This window comes from Podarcis pityusensis, assembly GCF_964106645.2.
Source record: "Podarcis pityusensis genome assembly, chromosome: 6".
NCBI lineage: Eukaryota > Metazoa > Chordata > Lepidosauria > Squamata > Lacertidae > Podarcis > Podarcis pityusensis.
Window position 1 is genome coordinate 80064984 of NC_138030.1, and position 26177 is coordinate 80091160.

At 42.8% G+C, this 26177-nt stretch overlaps 1 protein-coding gene and 1 long non-coding RNA gene across 2 annotated transcripts in view; one reads left to right on the forward strand and one right to left on the reverse strand.

Moving 5' to 3' along the window:
• VAV3 (vav guanine nucleotide exchange factor 3) overlaps positions 1-20759 on the reverse strand; it is a 211646-nt gene extending 190887 nt beyond the window's left edge. The window contains exon 1 of the mRNA XM_081008606.1: positions 20290-20759. The gene's annotated coding sequence lies outside the window, so the exon portion shown is untranslated. The remainder of the gene's footprint in view (positions 1-20289) is intronic.
• LOC308478803 overlaps positions 1-20810 on the forward strand; it is a 40011-nt gene extending 19201 nt beyond the window's left edge. The window contains exon 2 of the long non-coding RNA XR_013987293.1: positions 20184-20810. This is a non-coding gene — a long non-coding RNA (uncharacterized lncRNA). The remainder of the gene's footprint in view (positions 1-20183) is intronic.
• Positions 20811-26177: the final 5367 nt, after the last annotated feature.

The window sequence follows — 26177 nt, forward strand, 5'->3', positions numbered from 1 at the left end:
ATGAACAAATCACATTAAATATACATTTATATAAATAGATAATGTTTCAGTTGATACAGCTGGGAATCTTTCAGTTTCCACATTTATTTTCACAAGTGAGGATTTATACAAAGGATCAGCAGGTAGCAGATCCAGGGCCCTCTGTGATACACTTTTCCTTGTCGCCAGTGCTATTTTTCTAGAGAAAGAGGTGCCAGAAATCACCATGAAAACACCTCCCTTGTTTTCTTATAATGGCAATGGAGCCCACCTGAGGGGTGCCAGAACTGAGTTCCAGTGAGTTCTGGCTGAAAAAAGCCCTGCTTGTTGCCAATTCAGATGGATTGGAGCAGCAGGAAATCATCTGATGCTCAGAGTCTGTGTCAATCCTGCAGAAGAAGTCGGGGAAGAGGACGCTAATACTCAGGGTCTCCTGAGACATCTTCTGAGTCCATGTTATAAGGCAGGGCTCTTTGACATTACTTATGAGGGCTCTTTTTAGATTGAGGAAGAGCTTCAGCTGAGGGACCTGGACATTATGGCTGCTGTCTGTGAGATGGCTGCAGCCATATTTAGGGAAGCTTTTAATGTTTGATGTATTACAGTATTTTTATTTTTTTGGAAGCCACCCAGAGTGTCTGGGGAAGCCCAGTCAGATGGGCGGGGTATAAATTATTATTATTATTATTATTATTATTATTATTATTATTATCTGCATGCCTTTTTGGATGACTGCTCAGGGTCATCCAAAATGTGGAAAGAGGGGCAACTGGCCTTTGTCTTTCTAACTACCAGCAAGCTGAGGGAGGGGACCCCACCATCTGGCCTTTGTCTTTTTAACTACCAGCAAGCTGAGGGAGGGGACCCCACCCATTTGCTGTCTGGCACAGAGCCACTTCCTTTGTTGCCTTAATAGCCCATACTGAGAGGGCCATTACCTCACCAGGAAGCTAGCCTGGCTATTCCAGGAACTGGATTCGTGCTAGATCCAGGAATTAGAATGGGGCTCAGGCATATAGCCTACCTCTTGGTAGCAATAAGGCTACCAAGCAGCTTCATTTTGGGAGCGCTGCGTTTTACTACCCAAGTAAGTTTTAGAAACAAGTGGTCATGTGTGCTATTCTTCAAGATTATTTGCGGGCCCTTGGGAAACGGCAGTTTAAAATTTGATTAGGAGGTGCTGCAGTTCCTAGAGGCAGAAGGTGCAATATCTTGTGAGCATCTGCTTGACTGCCCAGAGAAAATGAGCAAAGTTCCATTGTGAGCATTATGCCTCCTGGGCTCCATTACCTAATGTACACATTGAAGTCTGATGCAGGAATACAGCGTTCTTGATACACTTTGTATAAATAACCTGCAAGCAACATCTTGAAGGGATAAAGGCTTACAAGATACTTAGAAACACAATTTCCGCTGCGAGAAACAGAAGTTTGTCCTCTCACTCCCACGCTAATTTTTTTTTTTGGCAAGCACCTTAATTTCAGATGCTGCCATAAGTTCTGACAACGGGAGCACTGGAATAATCGGAAAGCACACTTGAGGGTCCCCACGCGGAAAACATTTGGCACAAGTAGTGTGTGGATGTTTTATGCTTGCTGTTTGCAGAACAGAGAAGCTCATCAGATGGCCAGGCAATTAGGGAATCATAGCAAGCACAATTCCCCCACAGCTAAAAGCAAAGCTAAAAGAACAGACGTAATTCTAGCTGATTTTTACGGCTATGTCAGGGACAACAGCTCCGTCAGCCTCGCTTTGTATCATCACAGATTTAGGTATGTGCCTTCCTCTGATTTTCAGCTGCCACTAACTCACCAGGAATGCCTTCAGAACCTCATAGTAGCATGTATAGCAGACTTAGGCATGAGATGGATGCCAATGCTAGAGACAACTGTCTCTCTCACTGACGGTTTACTCCAACTGACACTAAACTCCAGCCAATCAGTCTGCTGTCACCCAGACCAATCAGATTGAATTTACCTGATCCACGCTCCATCTAATAAGATTTTTAAGCCATCATCTCTCTCTCCACTGTCAGAACCTGTCATCTGATCTACCGCTGCACAGGCTTGCAACATTTTTAATAGTACACAGCATCAAACCTTTAAAGTCACAGTCACAGAACACCCCCTCCCTCAAATAATAATAATAATAATAACATGAACATAAAGATATATGCAGCGTTCCTCCACAGACTACATGGTGGCTGTTTAAGGGACACGGGTGACACTGTAGGTTAAACCACAGAGCCTAGGACTTGCCGATGAGAAGGTCGGTGGTTCGAATCCCCGCGACAACGTGAGTTGCCGTTGCTCGGCCCCTGCTCCTGCCAACCTAGCAGTTCGAAAGCGCGTTAATGTGCAAGTAGATCAATAGGTACCGCTCCGGCGGGAAGGTAAACGGCATTTCCGTGCGCTGCTCTGGTTCGCCAGAAGTGGCTTAGTCATGCTGGCCTCATTACCCAGAAGCTGTACGCCGGCTCCCTCGGCCAATAAAGCGAGATGAGTGCCGCAACCCCAGAGTCGGCCACGACTGGACCTAATGGTCAGGGGTCCCTTTACCTATGGCTGTTTAAACTGTGCGGGGGCATTGCTTTTTTTGTTACTAGTTGTGTATTTTTGTGTTTAATATTGTAAAGCTCCCTGTGATCCTTGGATGAAGAGTGGTATAGAAATGCATGATTCTGGCTTTGCAACTAGAATGAAAGATGTGCATACCTGGAAACTGAAGGGTAGCTCAGCTGTCATCTTACCCTGCCTCCCCTGCTCCCTTTTTTTGGCATTTAAAGGCAGCACACAGGCATTCATATGTTTATCCATTCGGTCATTGCCTAATTCATTTTTAAAATAATTGTTCAAAGTACAGAATTGCTCCAGGCAAGGGTTTTTGGTGACATCATGGCTCCAGGAGCCAACCAGAACCAGGCATTTGTTTATTCAATTATTTTCAATAAAAAAAATATGCCACTGTTTAGCTAAGACATTTCCAGAGTAGTTAACAGTATTATAATTAAATATGATGTAATAAAAGAAATTCAAACAAGACAGGAAACAACCAGACAAAACAATCACAGCAGAGACGGGGAGGAGGGGAACCTGGTAAACAAAAACAAAATGGTGGAAAGCCAACTCAATCAATTAAGATAATCTAACTGACACGCTAAAATGTTGTACTTTGTCTACTCTATGCATACAGTATTGGAAGCTTAGATCTGAATTGACTTTGTCCCTATGAACTTAAGGGGACCCACTTGCAACTGAGATAACGCCTGTCTTCAAAATCCCTCAATTGGTTCCATTTCTTGGGTCACAATAGTGAGTGACTGAACGCACGACAAAAAAGGCAGAGATCATTCTCTCATACCAACGTGCCTCCCTTGATTCAGTGCTTCCTTTCCTACCTCAGCAACCTGGCATCTGACTCCAGACGCTGTCTTAGTTCCTGGCAGGCCCAAAAAGGATGCTTTCCCTGTAAGTCAAGATCTAATTTAGTCTCTTTGGAAATGTTACATGGCCATTTAATGATGCAGAGGAGGGAAACAGAAATACTAACAAGATATTCATTTCCTCTGTTTTTTTTCTGATCTAATCTAGCCGTCAGGAAATATGGAAAATCATGGTAATGTGTGGGTTTTGCTTCTCAGCTTTGGTTTTGCCCCCAGCCTGCTTCGAAGCAACATTCGAGAACCAGAAAACCAGTGTGGTGTAGTGGTTAAGAGCGGTAGTCTCGTAATCTGGGGAACCGGGTTTGCGTCTCCGCTCCTGCACATGCAGCTACTGGGTGACCTTGGGCCAGTCACACTTCTCTGAAGTCTCTCAGCCCCACTCACCTCACAGAGTGTTTGTTGTGAGGGAGGAAGGGAAAGGAGAATGTTAGCCGCTTTGAGACTCCTTCGGGTAGTGATAAAGCGGGATATCAAATCCAACTCTTCTTCTTCTTCTTTTAGCATGGTACAGATGAGGTAACCCACACAATAACAACCATTGGATACAGCCCTATATTTCTTACCATGCAGATTGATTTGTCTGTTATTGAGCGAACTCAGGATCCATTGACTGTGGTTGGAATGGAACATACAGCCTTTGATTTGGATCTTTAATTCCTCTTATGTTCTATACCAAGGGTAGCCTGTGAAAATTGCCTCGAATATGCTGGGCTCAGGCTGCTAAGGGCTATGTAGATCATTATTTCCACTTTGGAATCAATCGAGAATGCAACAGGGAACCAAGGCAGCCACTGAAATGATGCTTTCCCACCTAGGCTCGTAGTAAAAATTTGAGTAAGACTTCATTGGAGAAAAATGTTACAGTAGAAGGAGTCCCAGGACTGCCCATTCTCGTATGGACAAACATAAATTATGGAAAAGAAAGGGGCAAACTTGCTGCAACAAGACTGGAGTGAGGAGATAGACCCCAGACATTTAGAGGCACTCTCTAATATCTCCCGAGCTTCATCGCTGAAACTGGGGGGGGGGGGGGGGCTTACGTTTTATTTGGGCTAAAATTCAGTGGCAGGAAGGGAGTAACTTCTTGTTTTGTATTTTTAAAAGCTTATTATTCTCAACAGAGCAAGGGAGAACAACAAAAATAAGCAGGCTTATGTGCTCTGATTCCTTCACTGAATCAAGACCCATGGTCTCAGATGTGGATCCAGTTGCTCCACTTGCATGGTGCAAGTTGCATTCCAAGGGAAAGGGTTCTAATGTGATCTCCATCCATGTGATATAGATATCCAACCAGTCTCAGAGATTTGCATGTGCCAGTTCAGAACCGTCTGCAGTATTTTGATGCTTAGTGAACTAGTCAACACATCTGATAAGTATGGCCTCATCAACACATGAACAGTATATCTGATGGTGGCATCACAAGACTGAACGGACCTAGGAGAAGTTTTTGTTAGGGTGTGAAACCTAAGACGCTGGCAAGTTAGCAATGTCATGTGACTTTAAGTAGTCAAGCTCGTTAAGTTGTTAAGTTGCTCAGTATATAGAGAGTGTTTGTTTTCTCTGCCTGTGGGGCGTGAAGCAAAAATGTCTGAAAGCTCCGGAGGTATTTCTGTTATCTTTCTGCAATAAACCTGTCTTTGGAAAGACAGGCTTCCCTGTGTCGTTATTTCTTTGCTGCTGAGACTCTGAAGCTTGTACTGCAACAAGAATCTCTGCACTGGACTTAATTAATACTCTGCAAAGAGAGCTGTTGCTGGTGGCGCAGCGGAAGCGTTTACTGGACCAGTACACAAACTCTCTTAGGTTATGGATCCTTCTACGTTTCTACAGCTGTATTGTGTGCAGAGAAAGTGAAAGCAGCTTTCGGATGAGAGAAGACCGGCTTGGTCGTAAATCCAGCTCTTAAAGGCTTCAGAGGAGGCTGGAGGCGTCTGAAAAGTGAGTAAAACAAATCCCAAGGGGAAAAAGAAGAAAGGGCACACAGAGGGAGTAGCAGCAGACCCCAAGAATGGCAGTGGAAAATTTCCAGGTTCCCTTTACAAAGTTGAACTCTGCTAATTACGTGCAGTGGTCTAAGAGGGCTCAAGTCTGGTTGGAAGCCAAAGAAGTGTGGGCTGACTATGTCCAGAGGCGAAAGCCGTTTGTGGCTGTTGCAGCAGATGCCACAGCAGAGCAACAGGCTGCTGCACATGCTCAGAATAGGGAACATGATAAAATGGACACTAAAGCTAGATGCATGTTGATGGTATCGATAGACGATTCCCAATTACCTCATGTGGAAAATTTAAGGTCTGCATTTGAAATTTGGGAAGCTCTTAGGCGAATTCACCATAGAGCCACGCCCGGAGAGAAGGTGAACATTATACGTGCTTTGTATGAGTTGAAACTGAAGCCAGGGGATAGTGTGGTTGAACACACGTCACAGATGACTGAGTATTTCAACCGACTGTCATCTTTAGGTGTGAATTTTCCTGAAAATATTAAAGTTTATACTCTGCTTAGCAGCCTGCATGCAGGGTTTGAAAACTTAGTACTAACTTTACAGGTTTTGCCAGAGGACCAGCTGAATATGAATTATGTGACTGGTAGATTGTGTGAGCAAGAATATCAACATCATCGAAAACGTATTGATAATTCAAATACCCCAAGGGTTGGATGTTCAGATAATTCCCAGCGTGGGGAAACTAGCAGGCAGAGCTGTAAGGAAGCCTCACAAGTGTCTGCTATGGCCAGCAAGTCATGTTTTCGATGTGGCAGCAGGTTTCATTTGATAGCAAAGTGTCCAGAAAAGCAACAGGAATTTCAACAGTCCAGGGCCAGTTTCCGGAGCTACAGGGGAAGACGACGTGAGAACTACAAGAATCAACGATCCAGAGGGGGAGCAGGTGCTGATAAGGGACTATCTGCAATGGCAGCACAAAAGAGTCCTAAAAGGAGCCAACAAACCTTGAAGTGGATAATTGACAGTGGAGCAAGTCACAGTTTAGTTCCAGCGACATCTAGTGGCCGCTTGATGAACTGCAAGACATTGCCAGTTGCAAAAACCGTGACTATAGCAGACAATAGTAAACGAGAAATGAACCTTAAAGGCACAATTTATGTTAACTGTTTGCAAACTAACCTTCCTGTTTTTGTTCTTCCAGGAATGAAGAATGGACTTTTGAGTGTGTCATGCCTGGTAAAAAGTGGTTTTAAGGTTGAGTTTGAAAATGATGTGTGCACCATTTCGAAACAGGGGAAGGAGCTAGTTAAAATTCCCTGTGAGGATGGGCTTTTTGTTTTGGATGAAGAGCAGTTAGCAGCAGGTAGATGTTCAACAGGTGAAGCGCAAGCTAAGTGTGTAAATAAAGCTCCTCATACAGGTTGTGCACATCTACTACACAGAAGGTTAGCTCATATATGCTTTAAGTATGTAAGCAAGATGCCAGATTTAGCTGAGGAGTGTAACATTAAACCCTGTCCAAATTTTCTGGATTGTTGTGCTTGTAAACATGCTAAGGTTAAGACATGTAACTATCCTAGATCTGATAGAGTAAGCAAGAAACCCTTTGAACTTGTGCACACAGACGTGTGTGGCCCTATGCCAGTCAAATCGCTTGGAGGTGCGAGATTTATGCAAATTTTGGTGGATGATTTTTCAAGGGCTAGTTGGGTTTTCTTTCTGAAAGAAAAATCACAAGCAGCTTCCATCCTGATGGATTGGATTGAAGAAGTCGAATGTAAATTTGACACCAGGGTACGTAAAATACAATCAGATCGTGGTGGGGAATATGTGAACCACACGCTGGAGACGTGGTTAAAAAGGAAAGGTATAGTTCATAGACTTACCAATCCCTATTCACCACAGGAGAATGCAGTTGCTGAAAGAAAATTTCGAACATTACAGGAAGCCATTGCTGCTTTGCTGTTTGATTCTGGACTTCCACAGCGTTTTTGGGCTGAGGCTGCACTGTATGCGAATTATACTTTTAACAGAGTGTACAATAGCACAGTAGGCAACACTCCTTACTTCATGCTATTTGGGAAAAAACCAAAAATTGATCATCTAAGAGTTTTTGGATGTCGTGCTTATGTGCTGGTGCCTAGGGCACAACGTAGGAAAGGCGATCCTAGGTCTAAAGAAATGTTTTTCTGTGGTTATCAAGCAAACACAAAAGGTTGGAGATTTGTGAATGTAGAAGGCAATCAAACGAAAATCACAATCAGCAGAAGTGCAGAATTTTGTGAACAGGATGGTTGGAATAAAATTCATGGAAATCCTGACATACTATTTGATGTGGTGAACAGCAATGAAACTCAGGCCCCAGGGCAGGTATTAGTTCCAGAACAGACTGAGGAATTTGAGTCTGAGGATAAGGGTGAGAAATCGCCTAGTTCACCCAAGTCTGTAAAGTCAGAATCTTCTAGTTCTAAAAGTTCACCTGTACAGCAAGAGAGACGTGTAAAGTCAGAATCAGAAAGTTCTACAACTACTAGTGACAAACAGGTGACGACTAGTGATTCTGGGTCAGAGGGGGAAACTGAAGGAACATCGCAGGAACTGTTAAGGCGTTCTAAGCGTACCAACAAAGGTAAACCTCCTGAAAGGTACCAAGCTATTAGTGTTTGGGCTGGTTTGGCAAATTGCGAACCTGAAAGTTTTGAGGAGGTTGAACAATTACCCCAGGAGGAGGCCAGTAGGTGGCGTGAGGCCATGCAAAAGGAGTTGAATTCTATGAAAGAACTGGGTGTGTTTTCCATCACCAAACTGCCAGAAGGTACCAAAGCAGTAAGTTGTAGGTGGGTGTATAGGATAAAGACAACAGCGATGGGGAAACCAGAGTACAAAGCAAGGCTTGTAGCTCGAGGTTTTACGCAAAGAAAGGGGTTACATTATTCCGAAGTCTATGCACCCACTTCAAGGAGTGAAACCCTACGGGCACTATTAGCAGTTGCTGCTCAGAAAGGGTTCAAAGTGAATCAATTTGATGTCTCTACAGCTTATCTTCATTCAGACTTGGCTGAAGAGCTCTATATGGAGCTACCGCCAGGATTGAAAGTTGGTAAATCAAATCAGGTATGGAAACTACATAAATCTATTTATGGACTCAAGCAATCTGCTCATAATTGGAATGAATGTTTGAATGACGTTTTGGTAGGCATTGGTTTTAGCAGGAGCAAGGCTGACAATTGCTTATATTTCAGAAGTTCAGGAGATGCTCAAGAATCTTTGCTTGTTTATGTAGATGACCTGATTTATACTTCAAAGACACAAGAACAAGTAAAAAAACTAGCCAAAGAGTTAAATAAACACTTCAAAGTTAAGAATCTTGGTGATGTGAAGGTCTATCTTGGTGTTCAGATAGATAGGACCAAAAATGGCAGTTTTCTACTGAATCAAAAAGGCAAGATATTGCAAATGTTGAAAAAGTTTAACATGACGGAGTGTGCAGGTGTTAGAACACCAATGGAAATGGGTTTTGTAAAAGACAATGAGACAAGGATAGTGCTGAATTCAAGCGTGCTGAAATCTTTCAGTCAGCACTGGGAAGCTTACTTCATCTTTCGCAATGGAGTAGACCAGATATTGCTTACGCTGTTAACTTACTCAGCAGAGAAGCTTCGAAACCTAGTGTAAATGCATGGAAAGGAATTCAAAGAGTGTTAAGATATTTACAATACACCAAAGATTTTTGCCTTGAATTGTTTTCGGAAGGACAAGCACAGATTACTTGTTGGGCAGATAGTGATTGGGCAAATTTAAAGGATAGAAAATCAGTGTCTGGCTGTGTAATAAAATTTGGTAACTCTCTGATTGGGTGGAGATCCAAGAAACAGAACCTAATTGCTTTGTCGTCAACAGAAGCTGAGTTCTGTGCCTTATCTGAGTTATGTAGAGATCTAGAATTTTACAAATGCTTGGCACAAGAGATGTATGAAAAGGCCATCACTCCAATCACTGTATGGGGTGATAATCAACCGTGTCTTAAGTTAGCACAAAATGGGCAGTTTAAAGGTCGTACAAAACATTTGGATATCCGCTTTCAAAATGTTTGTCAAACGGTAAAAGCAGGAATTGTTAAATTAAATTACTGTCCCAGTCATGAAAATCAAGCTGATGGTTTTACAAAACCACTTGGGTTTCAGCGGCATGAAAACGTTTGTGAAGAAATGGGTCTGAAGTAATTTTTGTTTTTTGTATTGCCAGCGAGAGGGGGTGTTAGGGTGTGAAACCTAAGACGCTGGCAAGTTAGCAATGTCATGTGACTTTAAGTAGTCAAGCTCGTTAAGTTGTTAAGTTGCTCAGTATATAGAGAGTGTTTGTTTTCTCTGCCTGTGGGGCGTGAAGCAAAAATGTCTGAAAGCTCCGGAGGTATTTCTGTTATCTTTCTGCAATAAACCTGTCTTTGGAAAGACAGGCTTCCCTGTGTCGTTATTTCTTTGCTGCTGAGACTCTGAAGCTTGTACTGCAACAAGAATCTCTGCACTGGACTTAATTAATACTCTGCAAAGAGAGCTGTTGCTGGTGGCGCAGCGGAAGCGTTTACTGGACCAGTACACAAACTCTCTTAGTTTTCACCAGAACACTTCACAATCTAGTTTTCTCTAAAGATCTTTAATTTCTTAGGTGGTAAAATGTCTGAAGTTTGTCAGGCTCAAGAGAGCTCAAAGGGGCTGAGATTAGGCCCATTGCAACCCTCTAATCAGTGTTTTCAAATGACTGTTTCCTAAGAAATTTAATGTTGTGGGGTTGTTTTAAAGACGGAGACAATCTCCTCAAGGGATAAGTATGTTACTTCAGTGGTCCATTTGCATCTGTTTAAGTTATCAAGTCCTCATGTTTTTATTTCTAAGTCCATTTTTTGCCCATATGTCCACCCACCCATCCCATTCATGAAGAGCTCGGAGTTGTGGATTTGGCAAATCCAACAGCCAGTTCTGTTGTTCTAATTCATAAGGATGCCGATGGGCCTATGGGATATGGCCAGCAATTTGAAGAAAAACCACAGGAGGTTTCTCTTTGGTTGATTTATGGCAACCTGTCATGATTACGATACATACACAGAATGACTGTAATATATACCAGAGTCAAGTGGTGCTTCTAGAAGCGAAGAAAAAATGTTTGAAAGAAGGGTTTTGTCAATGTTCGGCCTGAAGGCAAAGGATTGGTTAAATCATAACTTGAATCACACAGGCCGTTTCAACTGTAAACTGGAGTGCTAGTGTTTCCACCTGATCTCCTTCCCTTGAGTGCCTCCTATGCCTCCCCCAAATGCACTCTGGAGGGTCAGTAGAACCCCCAGAACAGCATGTGGGGCAGTGGAAAGAGAGGGGAGATTGGTCTGCTGGGCAAGCAGAAATACTTGTGCTAATGCAAGAATCAGAAGAGTGCAATGTTGAATTCCGCCCACAGTGTTTATTTTTGTCACCAGCTAGTTCCTTATTTCAATGGAGCACTGATTCCAGCTCATCTCTGGTCAGCCACATAGGCCAAGTTACAGGCACTGAAATCCTACCACATGCAGACAGTTGTGTAAAGAAAGTAACATCAAATCTGATGGACCACACAGCTTTCTACTAGTGATTTGTGTAAGAGTTGTCTTTCAAAAATGTGCCTGAAAAGAAGCTTTTCATGGTCGGCGGCATCTATAGAGGGAAGCCTGGTCAATTTTTAAGAAGAGAAGAGTTTTGAAATGAATTAGGGCGGTGGCAGCGTAAATAGTTTAATGAAATCAGAATAAAACTGTCTGCTTAGAGCAACTTGTCAAAAGGCACAAATATAGGAGTGCAGAAAGCCAGCCCTGCCAGGTAGCTTGCTACAGATGACATCACAAGAAGGAAGGGAATAGGTGAAGGCAGAGGCTGGCGTCTGAATGGCACAGGAAGACTTTTTAAACTACTGGTGCTAATGAGGGCTCATTGCTGGGTTCTGTGTTGTGTATCAAAGGACCTTGGAGAAGCACTATGTTGAGCAACGTGGGCAAATAAGAGGAGATGTGGAGATCATTCAAGGTGGAGAGTTATCAGTGTAAGATATCTTTTATTGAGCCACATTATCAAAGCACTCAACATGCTGGACATCAGAACTCATTGGACGGCAGCTAAATCAAACATTTGCACGATAAAACAAACTGGGACGTTATTGATAAACAGATGCCAACTCAGTCCAAAGAGGTGTGCTCTGGTGGATGATCACTCCTCAAGATGGGAGTCTCCCTAAACTCACCCAGTGTCCAGCAAAATAAATTCAAACAAGAATTTCCCCAATAAATAAGAACTGACTATGACTAAAAGCATTCTTCCACATTTGTCCTTAATGATGACATAGTTAGATTCAGTAGTCTATTTAGAACAATGTCATATATTTTCCACCTTCAAAGGAAGCTCTATTATTAATTGAAGAACTTAGGGTAATAAAAGCACAGAGATACAAAACATAGCTGGATATAATTCATGTGGAAAAAAAGAGATGCAGAGACAAATTCCCCAAGAGTTAAAACACTTTCTGTTGTAGGGGTCATTGTACATACCGGTATTATGCTTTAGTTGCTTTACATTACCTGTTTTAGACAAAAAAAAGATGGGATGCAAAATTATACAAAACAAAATACTCAGGAGCACAAACAAACTTACACTGAGGACCTGTCACAACCGTTGCACTTGGAACAAAGGGAATTAATTGTCCTAAATTAGTCTTGCGCATTAATTTTAATGGGTCTGCTCTGAGTAGGACTAATGTTGCATACAATCCACAGGAAGCTATCTTCCGCCAAATCAATCTGGTATAAGTTTAGTACTGTCTACTCTAGCTTAGAGTGGCTCTCCAGGGTCAGACATCAGATACACACCATAAATTTAAAGTACACCCAAAGCACATTTAAAGGAGATTATTTGCCCCAAAGAATCCTGGAAACTGTAGTCTACCCCACACAGAGCTACAATTCCCCTGCATTCTTAACGAACTACAGTTCCCAATATTATTTAAGGGGAAGCCATGTACTTTAAATGTATGTTGGATGTGCTTTAAAAGCATGGTGTGGATCTCCCCTCCGGCTAAGGTCTTCCTCATCACTTTCTTTTTTTTTTTTTTAATGATATTTATTGGGGGGGGGATTTTTTAAAATTACACAAAAAAAAGACAAGACAGAAAAAGAAAAAATAAAACCATCATTCTCAAGTTCTCCACTTTCAATACCTTCTTTCTTTGACCTCCTCCTCCTCCCTTTTCTTGTATCCTGATTAATAATAATCGCAGCAAATCCTTTCCATATTTCATAGTATTCTGTCATTACATTACCTTAATCTGTTTTCATCTTATCTTATAGAAAACCTTAAAGTTTAAAACTTAAATCTTATTTTTACCAACTTCTCCTAGCCATAACATTCTTACCAAATTCTTTAAACATTTTTACAAGAGCCAAGTAATTTCATTTCAACATTTTTCTAGCATTCATCAATTTTATAGAACAATCCTAATGATAAAAAAAAGAAATAAACAATCCAATCTTCATCCAGCGTCCCTTCCTCCTGGTCCCGGGTTTTGTCAGTCCTTTTTATCTTATTAATCTAGCACATTAACCTGGTAATCTTATATCCGAAGCCCTCAAGTCTCTTCCATGTCCCTTCTGCAGCTCTTCTTCATATTTTCCTTTCATTCGTGGGAACTCCAGCTTGGTAATGTTTTTGACCCTTTTCAACAAATCAGCCCCTTTTCCATAGTCCAGACTAGACTCCATGTGGTATTTAAAAACATGTTTCAGATTCCCTCCAAAATTAAGAGCCCCCACAGCTCCAAACATCTGGCGGCCCATTGCCAGACTCGAAAAGTCCAAATCTCCCTGTATAGGGGGGTCTGTCCAACCCCCCATTTCCAAACCAAACCAAACTTTGTCTTTCCAAGTCTGGTTTTTTCCAAGTTCATTTATCAAATCCAAAAATTTATGTTCCTGCTGGGTCGCAGCTCCCTCCGTCTCTGGCGCCCAAGATTCAGCAGCATCCTCTTCTCTCAACTGTTCTGTCATGGCACACTCCTGTTTTAGCTCCTGGGTGGGCTCCATATAATTTCCCACTACCTGTTCAAAGGTTCTGGCCGCATTAGTCATCAAATCCGTCTTCTGGCTTAACTGATCCAATAGGGCATTTATTTTGCAGAGAGCACCCAACAGTGCTTCTGAAGACATTGTCCTGCAAGGTCACAAATCCTTTCCCACGGTTGTAATCTGTGGCAGCTGCAAGCTCCCAGGAATTAGTTACAATTTCACAGTCCCCCTCTAGGGGGAAATCTTCTGGTTGTTCTTTCTTTTAAAAACAATAGCAACAAAGTTTCTTTTTTAAGGTATTTTGTCCATATTTGTTCTTTTTAAAATGCGAAAGGAAACAATGGAATCACTGTGTTTCTCTTCTTTTAACTATCTGTCAAAGACATTTGTTTCTGGTCAATGAGCTTCAAACGTCAATTCTGCCACCCCGCTCCAGGATCAGGACGGTGGAAAATTACTTTGCTTTAAACTCACTTCTGCAGGTTTAAACAGCCCAAAAAAGATCCCCCTTCTTCTTCTGCTGCCGAAGGGGGGTTCAGCGATTTTAAATGATGAAAGCCAATCCTTTGAAAGTGATTTTTAAAGCTCTAGTTTACGTTGTCTTTGCTTTATTCTGGCTACAAGGAAACAGAAGGCTGACTTCCTGTTCAGACCTTCCCGTTTCAGTACCAAATTAAGGTAAATTTTTGAGTCCAAATTCCTTTCTATTTCGCCAGTTCTTATTTAAAGTCCAAATGTTCAATGTTCCAGTACTCACAGGTGGTTATTTTAGATGCCAAATTGTCCCAGGAAAAAGGCAGCGCTCTCCGGCAACGGCTATGCGGCTTCGCTCCGCAGAAAAAGCAATTGACTCACAGCACCGCGCCACTTCCCCCTCTTCACTTCGGAGCCCGTTAGTGGGTTCCTTTGCGGGTTGGGGGGGCGCTAAGGGTGCCCGCCGAGTCCCATGGTCACAGGCTTCATCCGCCTGTGATTTCCAGAAGGGTCCCCGCTTCACCGTAGCGGAAAAGACCCGTTTCATGCGGAGCTGGTCCCTCCAGTTCAGAGGGAGTCCGCCATTGCTGATGGCGCCACCCCGGAAGTCCTCCTTCCTCATCACTTTCTACCCAATCCTTCTAATGGAGATACCAGGGAATGAACCTGGGATTTTCTGCAGGCAAGGCATCTTCTCTACCTCCCATATACCTGTAAAAGTCTCTGCATTTACATATTAAGCACAGGGATAAACTACTCTCTGTTTTATACTAGTTTTAACCGCCAATAATAATAATAATAATAATTTATTATTTATACCCCGCCCATCTGACTGGGTTTCCCCAGCCACTCTGGGCGGCTTCCAACCGAATATTAAAAACAATACAGCATCAGACATTAAAAACTTCCCTAAACAGGGCCGCCTTCAGTTGTCTTTTAAAAGTAAAATAGTTGTTTATTGCCTTGACATCTGCTGGGAGGGCATTCCACAGGGCAGGCGCCACTACTGAGAAGTCTCTCTGCCTGGTTCCCTGTAACCTCACTTCTCACCATGAGGGAACCACCAGAAGGCCCTCGGAACTGGACCTCAGTGTCCGGGCTGAACGATGGGGGTGGAGGCGCTCCTTCAGGTATACTGGACCGAGGGCGTTTAGGGCTTTAAAGGTCAGCACCAACACTCTGAATTGTGCTCAGAAATGTACTGGGAGCCAATGGTTTTCTTAAAAGGATCCCAAGGACTGTAGTTTGTTTTGCCAAGAATGGTGTGTTAGAGATCCCTAACAACATCCCACCACTTCTAAACTTCAGTTCACAGGATTTCCGAAGAAGAAGAAAATGACCAGATTAAGTGTTTAGTGTAGATTTGTCTCTTGTATTTTTCACACGTTGTTCTTTAAAGAAGAAATACATTAAGCCACTTTGAACATTCCAGTTTTAGTGGAGACACCATGCAGCTCCTGTAGCTCTACGGTGTGCATGCCCTAAAACTGTACAGTGGGAATCAGCACTGTGTCTGCCTTCACCCCTACTGCTTACTGCTCTGCTTGCTATATGGTAAATGGAAGCAAATAATGCAGATATTGACCAATTAATCCTTGCAAATCACTTTCCAAAGATAAAAGTATCACATAAATGCTAAGCATTATGAACTAAGACAGGGCTAATGCTGGGATTGAAAATGTCGATTTTCATCATCTGTATCCTAGGTAATCCTGGGATTTATAACACAGATGTGTGAGGTCTGGTTGTTGTTGTTTTTTAAAAAAGAGGAACATAATTGAGGGGAAATAGAGATGGAATAAAGTAAGTTCCTTTCCACTGGTTCACAAGAAAATGAGAGAGAGAGAGACTGAGCACACAAAGCCATTGCAATTTGTCTCACTTCCTAAAACCACTAGTTTTATTAGTAGCTATGGGATGTCCTCTAGATGTAAGGAAGAGCCTGAGTTATGAATGATCTCTTGCTCTTAGCTCCAGTGAAGGGAGAAATCAGCAGCATCAGAGAAAGTAAGATAACCAAATAGGGGAAAGTTAGGATGAAATTGGACAACATTTAAATGCATGTAACAGACCAAAGAACTTTTTTTAAAAAATAAAAAAGAGAGAGAAACTGAGGTAGCAGGGCAGGAATGGGGAAGTGATGAGTGTTTGGCCCATTTTCCACCCACTGCTCCTCTGCTCCAGATCCGTTGTCGGGTTCCAAACACATCTTGGCAAGCACACATTTAGGAGAATAATAGGAAGAGAGAGGAGGAGGAGTAGGAGGAGGAGGAGGAGGAAGTGTGGCGATTCCACCGCAAAAGCATGCAGTTAGCCCAGGAGGCTGGAGAAAATGCTAGTTCGAAAGGCGTTTATACACATCTTGCTGTTAATCGTTCATTTGGCCCACACGTTTTGTCCAACACTTTTCAATGTGTTTCCCTGTCACTTTCCTAACTGCAAAACGTCCAGTGGGGTCTTTGTTGTTGTTGTTTCAAGTGGTTTGGTGGTGCTGGGGTGACAGCTTGCTTTAAATCACTTTAATTTCACAAAACTAGAATTACAGTACACGCCTGAATCCCCCTGCAAATTAGTAACACTCTGGAGGCACTCTGTCTTTTTGGGTAACAGGGGTCACAAACATACTTGACCTATACATACTGAGCTATACCATTCAGATTGCAGGCAGGAGGAGCTCACCAGGTTGAATGTTCCTGCATACTAAGACCATAAATAAAGTTTATGTAAGCTTCTCTGGACATATTTATACTGAAGGACAATGTACATCTGCATAAAATATATGTATGTCGGGGTGAAGCCAGGTAAAAACACAATCTAAAAAGCTAAAAGATTCACACAGATAAAAAAGAACTTCAACTGGCACTGGGTGGTGGGGGAGAGAAAGAATCCATGCCAGATGATCACCCCTGAAGAAAGTATTCCAAAGTTGGGGAGCCATAACTGAGAAAGCACAAAACCATGAAAAAGAGGAGAAGGTTGGAATAAATAAAAAGAGAAAAAATTTCTTAAATGTTTCATTTGGCAAAGGAGGAAACCAATAAGGAGAATTGCCTCGTGAGTTCCCAGAGCCCTGGGTCTGAGGTTTTTCACCACTGGTGTATAGGACTGCAGCTTTAGTTATTTCAGTGCTTTTTGTATAATAAATACAGTTATTATTAAATCTATGCTTTCAGACATTAATCTGCATCAAAATTTGCATTTGAAGAGTGTTTTCTGGAGGCATATCTCGAATTAATCCTCATTGTCCTACAGGACTCAAATTATGCCAAAGCTATGCTCAATAAATACATAAATACATTCTGGCATCCATGACTTACCTGGTGAGATTCTGAAGGAGCTGCTGTTGGAACTGTTAATGGATGGAAATTCAGATATAGGAACTTATTTCAGAATAAAAGTGGTTTTAGATACAAACTGAGGCTGATTTACATGAGATTATTCAGCATTGTTGAAAGAATGCTAACAAATTTACCCCCACACAGCAATTCAAATGCATGCAGTGCTTTCCATAACTCAAAAAACTGTCTCGGGTACAAAGGTAGAGGTAAAAACAGACATGATATATGGTATAAAGTGATCGCAACAGTAAGGCTCTGTACAAAACAAACATTTAAAGCACATTCCACCTCCACCCTCCAAATCATCCTGGGAATTATAGTTCACTCCTATCAGATCTACAATTCCCAGCACCCTTAACAAACTACATTTCCCAGGACACTTTGTGGGAGAATGTGCTTTAAATATGTGTTGTATGTGCAGTTTAAGAGCCTTGCATTGCAACTTGCATTACAAATGTAATATGGATCTGTTCCTAGTCTTACATCTTCCCTTGTTGGTTATATGGGATGTCTCTCTCTCTCTCTCTTTTTTTTTAACAATGCAGCATATGTGGGTTTATATGTTCATTCTTCACCTTACCTCTTCCCCCCCCCCCAAAAAAACTATAATGCAAATCAGAGTATATGAGAAGTGGGTTGGAGATGTGGCGGACAGTAGCCAGTAGGAACTACACAGCTGCACCACGCTGAAACCCTGCAGAACCATTTTTGTTTGTTTACAAGAGCTTGTCCCAAAGCAAGGGGGAATGTACATTTTCTTAGGAAACACCATCATTGTGTCTGTGTTCCCTCAGAAGTTTATTTGTCATGCCAAACCAGCTAGAACTAGATCTGAGTGCTATGAAGTCAGTCCATTACATTTCCTGTTCCCCATCCCACTTATAGCCCAGCTTCGTAACATCATTATGGATTTATTTTTCAGACAGCCTGAATACAATCTCCTGTTTGCAAGGAGAATGACAAAGGCTACAGATCTCCCCCAAGGCTAAGATCCACATTTTTCAGTGACTCCTTGACAACAGAAATAATTGCTTTTCATTTCAGGAGCATATGGTGGGATGGAGGCACAGCTGGTTCACTTGCCATTTCCAAGTTTTGGGGAAGGGAGGAGGTGGAGAAGTAATATTCCATTCCTATTATTTGTCATGATCCCAGCCTCCAGCAGGGATCTGAACCCAGACTCTAAGCTTGAGAGACTGTGCATGACTATGGCCTTGTAAGTTCACCTGCAGGGAGGCCTAGCACTACTAACAATAGTACCCAGTGCTTTTTTGGTGAGGGAGTTTAAAAAGGAGGTTCCATTACCCAAATACTGATAAAAGTCTTGTGGGTGCCAGCACAAAATGGCTGCCAAAGGCAGCAAAAAGAAGTGCCGGTACCAGTGAATACTGTCACAAAATAAGCAGTGCGAGTATTCAGAAAATACCAGTCAGTACTGATTAAAGACCTAGTAACAGAGACCTTCTTTGTAGTTGCCTGAATCCCTTGAGGAACAGTACACCATATATCCAAAGCTTCATTATCTCCCTGCTTTCTTACCACAAATGCCAATGGATCTATCAAGATTCTACAGGACAGTAACAAGTGGGGGCCCCTCAGACTGCCACTGCTTTCAGGTGGGATTCAATCACACCCTACCAAAGTCAGTTAAAGCTGGTATGGAGCTCTTGGGAGGGGCGGTGTGTCTCATGTAGCCACCAATCAGCTGTGCAGCAGATGCATGAATAAGGAAAGCCAAGCATGAATGACCGCCTCTCATCATCTGTGTGATGAGCTATTTGCTTAAAACAACAATAACATTCATCAATTTTGGGAGCAGCTAGAAAGCGAAGTTCTTGCCACGCTTTCTGAAAAGTTTGGACCACCTTGGACCACCTTGTATTTTGTTTTTGAATTACATTTTTAAAGGGTGCAGAATTTTGCCTTAAAAATCCGCACTGTTATTCAAAGTAATGGAGTTACCAGTTTACTTGTATGGAAAGGAAACAAACTGGACTAAGACAATTCCATTAATCTTCTAAAGAGGGAACATATTAAAAGAGATTGGAAAATTCTAGTTCTGGAGACCTTGACAACACCATCCTAAAACCATCCAAGAGCCTTGCAAGGGATGCTTGCCTATTCACCCTTCCTTGCAAAGTGAGACAAGAGAGTTTTTAAAAAAGAAAAAGTCAAGGGAGTCGTTATTCCTCATCCACCTTCCCTTCTGGTCTTGCTTTTAATAGTAGCCTGACACAAATAAATTAAGCATGTTAAGGTTTTCCTGACATGGGGATAAAGGGATGAGAAAAATTTCACCTGCTGAGTTTTTCAGACCAGGCAGGAAGAGGATTAAAAACAAAAATAGCCACACACTTGATGTCACTGGGATCAGTTGTGACCGAGAGGCAGAGGGGATAAATGGGCAGAAATGTGATCCTGCCTGGTCCCTAGAAGTATTGGACATGTCTTTTATGGCCTCTTTTCTCATCGGCTACTGGATTCTTCTACTGAAGTTACCAGCATACATTCATGTATGGCTTATTTCACTGAAGGCAATGCTATGCTTGACTTTTAAAAAAAAAAGTTGGAGAGTTCATTTTAAAGTTTCTACTAACCATTTTTGTAAAGGATTCCTTTTCTATACTTCTACAGATTTTTTTGTTTTTGTGTGTGTGTGTGTGAGAGAGAGAGAGGGGGGGGGGAGAAACATACCCTATGTTTTGACAATAAATGTGAGTCTGTTTGTGCACAGGATTCATGTGTGTTCAAACATACATTTATATACAAGGGACATCAGAATGTACATGCATTTGATTTATTTCATAAAACTTATATAGCACTTGGTTGCGGGGGGGAACCCTCAAAGTAGTTTAGGTATGCAAGTATGCATGTATATGTGTATATGGTCAGTAGGAAAGTAAAAGAATTATCATCTCCCTTCTTCCAAAGGGCTGCCTCCAAAATCTTCCTGAATCCAAGACCCGCCTCCTTCTGACCCAGTCAGATTCTCACTGACCTCACCATGATTCCTGCTCAGCAGAGGACATTTCCTTACCCGGATTTTCTGAAGAAGTTGTGTTCATCAGGCCTCTGAATATTGCCTTGATTTCTAGTTCCTTTCTTGGAGACCAGGGGGTGGACTTTGCACTGTCTGCAGCACATCTTGAAGAGGTTGCAAAGCCTTTTCAACCTAGGACAGAATGGAAAGAAAGTGAGAAACTGGCTTGTAGTGTCTGCACTGAACTTTGGGGGCCTTGACACCTCCAGGATATGCTGTCATGAGTATCTTGTGGACAGAAATAGGACCCAACAGGAAGATTTTGCAAAAGACCCTCCAAAACACTGAGGATCACCTTTCTGAAATTAAACCCACAAAGGAAACAGGCAATCCACTTTATCTGGAACGTTTAAAATGGTCCTAACTAATGGTATTAATACTCTAGTATTCACTTTTATAGCTTCTGGTGGATTGTGCTGCTTTATTTTTTGTTTCTGAAAAAATCCTAGACCGCCCTTCATTCAGTGGATTCTAGTACAGTTTCCAAGTATAACAATACAATATATAACATCTTCTTCTCCAGCTGCTCACTGTATATGCTCCAAAAACCTTGCACCTAACTGACTGCGTACTCCTCCCTCTACCAAGACATACAGAGTAGTTTCTGCTGACCCAATGAAGAAGCAAGAATCTCAAAAGCAAAGGACTAGACCAGGGGTGGGCAACCTAAGGCCCATGGGCCACAAGCGGCCCACGGGGGTCATTTAACTGGCCCCCGAGCTACCCCCGAACTGAGCCACCCTCTTGGAGAGTCCCTGTGCGCTGTGCTAAACCGGCACAGCGCGGCACAGGGACTTGCTTCTGCTGTGCCAGACGCTGGAAATTGCGGGCATGCGCGCTCAGGCGCGCATGCAATCTGGCCCACGGAGGGATCTCCGCTGGAGTGAACCGGCCCAGGCGAAGTAAACCTTGCCGACCCCTGGACTAGATGCTTCACTCAACCATTTAGATACAATTTAGAATACATCACCTATGGCAGACCAGCCAGCCAGGCACTCTGTTTAAACTGGGCCTGTTTCTCATAACATACATAATCATGATGTTATGGGTTTGTGGGGGGCCAGATTCCCCTAAATTCCTGGGTGCCAAATCCTCCCCATAATTCCTGGATTTAGTAACAGTTAGACTTAATCAAGGTTTGGTTAAACTTTGTCCAACACAGAACTCCCTAGATTTGATTATCCTAATGAGCCAAGCCAGCTCAGCAGAATTGGCTGGATGGGCCATTAGCAGGGGACAAAGACCAGTGATGGCCCATCAAGGAAGGCATCAGAGGGTAAGACTGCTAGGCAAAGAAAAGTGTGGTCCCTTCTTTGTTGGGTGCTAGTGAACAAAGGCAAAGGCCAGCTTTAGAGTTTCAACTTTGAATGATGTGGGCTGGCGGGGGGGGGGGGTCTTGAAGTTGGAGAGCTCCATGTGAGCTGGAAATGACAAGACTGGAAATAAGAGACACAAAGGATGGCTTTTTGTTGTCTTTTGAACCCAATGCTGCCCTTAAGGGGGAAGCCAGACCCTCATAGGATGTGAATGCTCTGCAATCACTCCACCTAGCTGCAGGTTGTATATATGTGTAAATAAAACCATATACAGTGGTACCTCGGGTTAAGTACTTAATTCGTTCTGGAGGTCCGTTCTTAACCTGAAACTGTTCTTAACCTGAAGCACTACTTTAACTAATGGGGCCTCCTGCTACCGCTGCGCCGCCGGAGCCCGATTTCTGTTTTTATCCTGAAGCAAAGTTCTTAACCTGAAGCACTATTTCTGAGTAAGCGGAGTGTGTAACCTGAAGCGTATGTAACCTGAAGCATATGTAACCCGAGGTACCACTGTATCATTAAAACAACCTCTGCTGTACCTCATTGTCCCAAAAGCAAACATGGACCCTGGAAATCACACCTGCAACCCCTGGAATCTCACAACACTTCTGGAAATTGGGGTGGCATGTAACAATATGAATACTAGAACACGGACCTGACCTCCATTGCCTTTTGGCTCATAAATGTATGTGATATTGTGGCTCCTGGTTAAAAAATAAATAAAAGCCTTGAGGATTGAGGAATGTAGGAGATTTTCAGCCAGGACATCTCCAGATATTAGGAGGCTATTGGGCAAGATGCCTCCTCCTGTCACCACCCACTCTGGGCCCAGTTCTCAGTTCTGCCTGGGGGTGTGGAAGGGAAGTGATTAAGCAGCTGCTGTTGCTCCCTCTAGACCAGAGGAAGAGAGAGCAGGCAAGCAGACAGCAGTGGGGACAGGAGAAGCATCTGGATTAGGGTGCTCTAATGGTTAACCATGGTCCCAAGAATCCCAGCCTCTGGTTCAGGGTAGCAAGCCAAAGTTGCCATCGTTTGCACACCAACCTGGGAGTAAGTGTCAATGAAATCAGCGGGACTTAACTTCTCTGTAGATGTGCATGGGATCTCGCTTCTAAATGTCCTCTTTAACAAGACAAGCAGCACAGAAAGAGGCATGTGTGTGCCTGTGTTAAATATAAAATATTTTGTTGAGCTGAAATGATACGGCATAAAACCGTTCCAAGCTCCATGTGTAGGAGGGTTACTGGAATCCAAAAACTAGCAGATGCCTCGGGCTTTGAGTGAAGGCAGACGTCTCGTCCGGAACTCAGCCCAGGTTTGTGGCTTTATTCCAAAGCCAGGCCCTCATGCAGCCAAGTCTCAAAGGAAGAGACAGGGTCTATAGCATGGAAAATCTAAGTTAAAAGGTAATAAGATGTGGATTATGAGTCGAGGAGTACAAAAGGTGCAAAGTGTGTGTGTGTGTGTGTGTGTGTTAGGGGTCATGTAAGTTGACTGGTTGACAACACACATCCCAACCAATATACATAATTTCCAGGTTGTTCACAAGTGCACTGTGTGATGGTTTAAATAGTAAAGTCTGAACATAGACGATTTGCAGATTCTGATTGACAGTGGCTCTCCAGGGTCTCAGGCAGGATCTTTCTCATCACCTCCTACTTGATCCTTAAAAAGAAGAAGAAGCAGTACCTGTGTGGTCCTTATTTAACTGGAGATGCCAGCTGAACATGGGTTCTTATGCAGGCAAAGCATGGGTTCTGCCATTGAACATAAGTCTCCTCCTCAACCTGTTATGCTAATCATTACAGATGGATGGATGTAGAAAGCTTGCTGATCTTGATAGTACGGTATGTGGAAAACAAAGCAATGAGCTCTTTATGGCAACTAGATCCATGTTTTCACTAAGTGCATTAGTAGTAATAAGGGTCAGACTTGCTACAGAGGCACTAACAGTGGCTGGGAGCTGAGGTCCACCAGTATGCGTCCCTTCATTTTAAAAGGTCATTTTAAAAATGCATTTCTCCTTGGGAAAACACAAAAGATGGGTAATATGCCAGCCCTCAACATACCCACAAGATTGAGGGCAAGAGTTAGCTTCTTAGAATGTGCCTTCAGGTGATTTCAGTGCCTGTGAGTGAATACCTAATGAACCTGTAAAAATAATAGCTTGTCGTCTGCACCAAAGCACTGGCTCCAGTCCACTGCATTTCATTTCCATGGATTAACTAAGCAGGTCCTTTGAAAGAGAAATATATTGTTTTATTATTGCTTTGTATCATTGCTAAGCAAGTTCTCCTTGTACCTTCCTCTGAATCATTTCGCAATAAGAACCACTAAAGTCACTGCACTGGAATAATAAATCTCCTATTTAATTGCTCCTAGTTCAGGAACAGACTAAAAGGTGATCAATGAAAACTGGCACCCAGGAAAACTAGCACCCCTTTAAATCAGGGGTGGGGAACAATCGGGCCAGCAGGCTAATCCTAGCCTGCCCACCTGCCAAATTTGGCCTGCAGTGCCAATCCTGATAAGGATCTGTCCTGTGGCACCAAAAAGGCTCTCCACTCCTTGCTTTAAAGCTACATCTGATCTAGTTTACCACTCCTGCTTTCAACTGTTCTTTTGTTAAAGAAATCCTAGGAAAACATATTTGTCTAACAATATATAACACCTGGATCTAATTCCCCATCTTTGTCTATCTGGGCAAATCCAGCTGAAGTGAGACAACATCTTCTTATCAATTAAGTGAGACAACAACTGAGTTCACCCTAAACTGCACCTTGCAAATTTGCCTCCTCTGCAAAATGTTTAGTAGCTCTTTGCTGCATAGTTCAGTGCCTGTGCTTCCAGCTCTGTTGGATACATTAGGCTGAATGAGGCACTGCCTCATCAACCTCAAGTCTACCCTCAGCCAGCCCCCACATGCACCCACAACTGTCTGTCAACTGCCTCTTTCTTAGACTCAGGTGGAATCTAGACACATTTTAAAAAAAGGTGTGAAAATGCTTTAAAAAAATTTTTTTTCGAAAAATATGTTGAATTTGCTCGCCATCGCCATCTAGTGTCACATTTGTATAATGCACTTTACAACACACTTAAAACGTTATATTTGCTGCTGTATAGCTGAGTCCTCAGTATCCCCCTAGTAGATCTCAGCATTGCAGGGAGGAGGATGGGGTGGTGTGTAACAATATGTTTACACTGGGGTGTCTCTTCTCCCCAGAAAAGCAGAAGGAAAACAAGACATGAAGTTACCATCATGAAGGTTCAATACCAATTATTGTTTGTCTGACAGGAACAGCTCAGATTAGCTACTGAATAGGGACTCTTCCCTCCCCATCACAGTCAGTGCTATTAGATATGCCAATGACTTTGCATCAGCTACCCACAGAACAGTTTTGCTCTAGTTCAGCTGTATTCCATTCATTTCCTGAAATGTAGTCACCCTATGTTGGGTGGAGATTGGATTGTATGGGAAATGTCACGCATTCTCATGCTGAAGCAGCAAAAACTCTTGCCTGACTTCCTCCTTTTGCTGACAGTCAGAAGCTCACATGACCAAGCTGGGGGCTTTCGTGGCAGGATAGTGGAACTCTGTTCTGGATACTTCCCCATACATCTTTGTCTGTGGCTGGAATGACTAGTAAGAAAGTTTCATACAACTTTAGATGTCAGGCGAAAACATTCCTCTTTAACCAGGCCTTTGGCTGAGTGACTTCCAATGCCCTTTGAAAATGTATTGGGGAGGGGGCATTATTGGGTTGTTTTTGTTTTTATTATGTATTTTGTGTGTTTATACTGTGATTTTATGTTGTAACTGCCCTGAGACCTGTAGGTATAGGGCGGTATACAAATTTAATTAACAACAACAACAGCTATCATTATTATTATTATGTCACTATGCCTTATTTGCACTGTCAAATGTTCTGACACTAGCCAAAGTTATGGCTTGGGGGGGGCAGCTCAGGGTCACTCATCCCCAGAACATGATCCAGCTTTCACACACACACCAACCACACGTTTAACACATGTGAGAAGGAAGTCTACTAACATACCTACATAGAACTCCTCTACATAAGAGGAGAGACAATCATGATTTCTCCCTCTGTGGGAGGAAAAGAGGGTCAGTATATATGTAAGGCCCCTTCTTGCACTTGCCAAATATGTGATCTGTTTGCATGGGGCAAGCTGGCATGCATGGCATAGATAACCCAAGCTGCCTCCTAATACATACTTTCAATACAGTAGTACCTCGGGTTACAAACACCTCGGGTTACAAACACTTTGGGTTACAGACTCCGCTAACCCGGAAGTAGTACCTCGGGTTAAGAACTTTACCTCAGGATGAGAACAGAAATCGTGCGGCGGTGGCGTGGTGGCAGTGGAAGGGCCCATTAGCTAAAGTGGTATCTCAGGTTAAGAACAGTTTCAGGTTAAGAACGGACCTCCAGAACGAATTAAGTTCGTAACCAGAGGTACCACTGTATGTGAGGACATTTTTGTGAGCTGCCCTAGCATGCAACTAACCATGCAACAAAACCTAATGCTGCAAACCACCCCTGCAGCTGC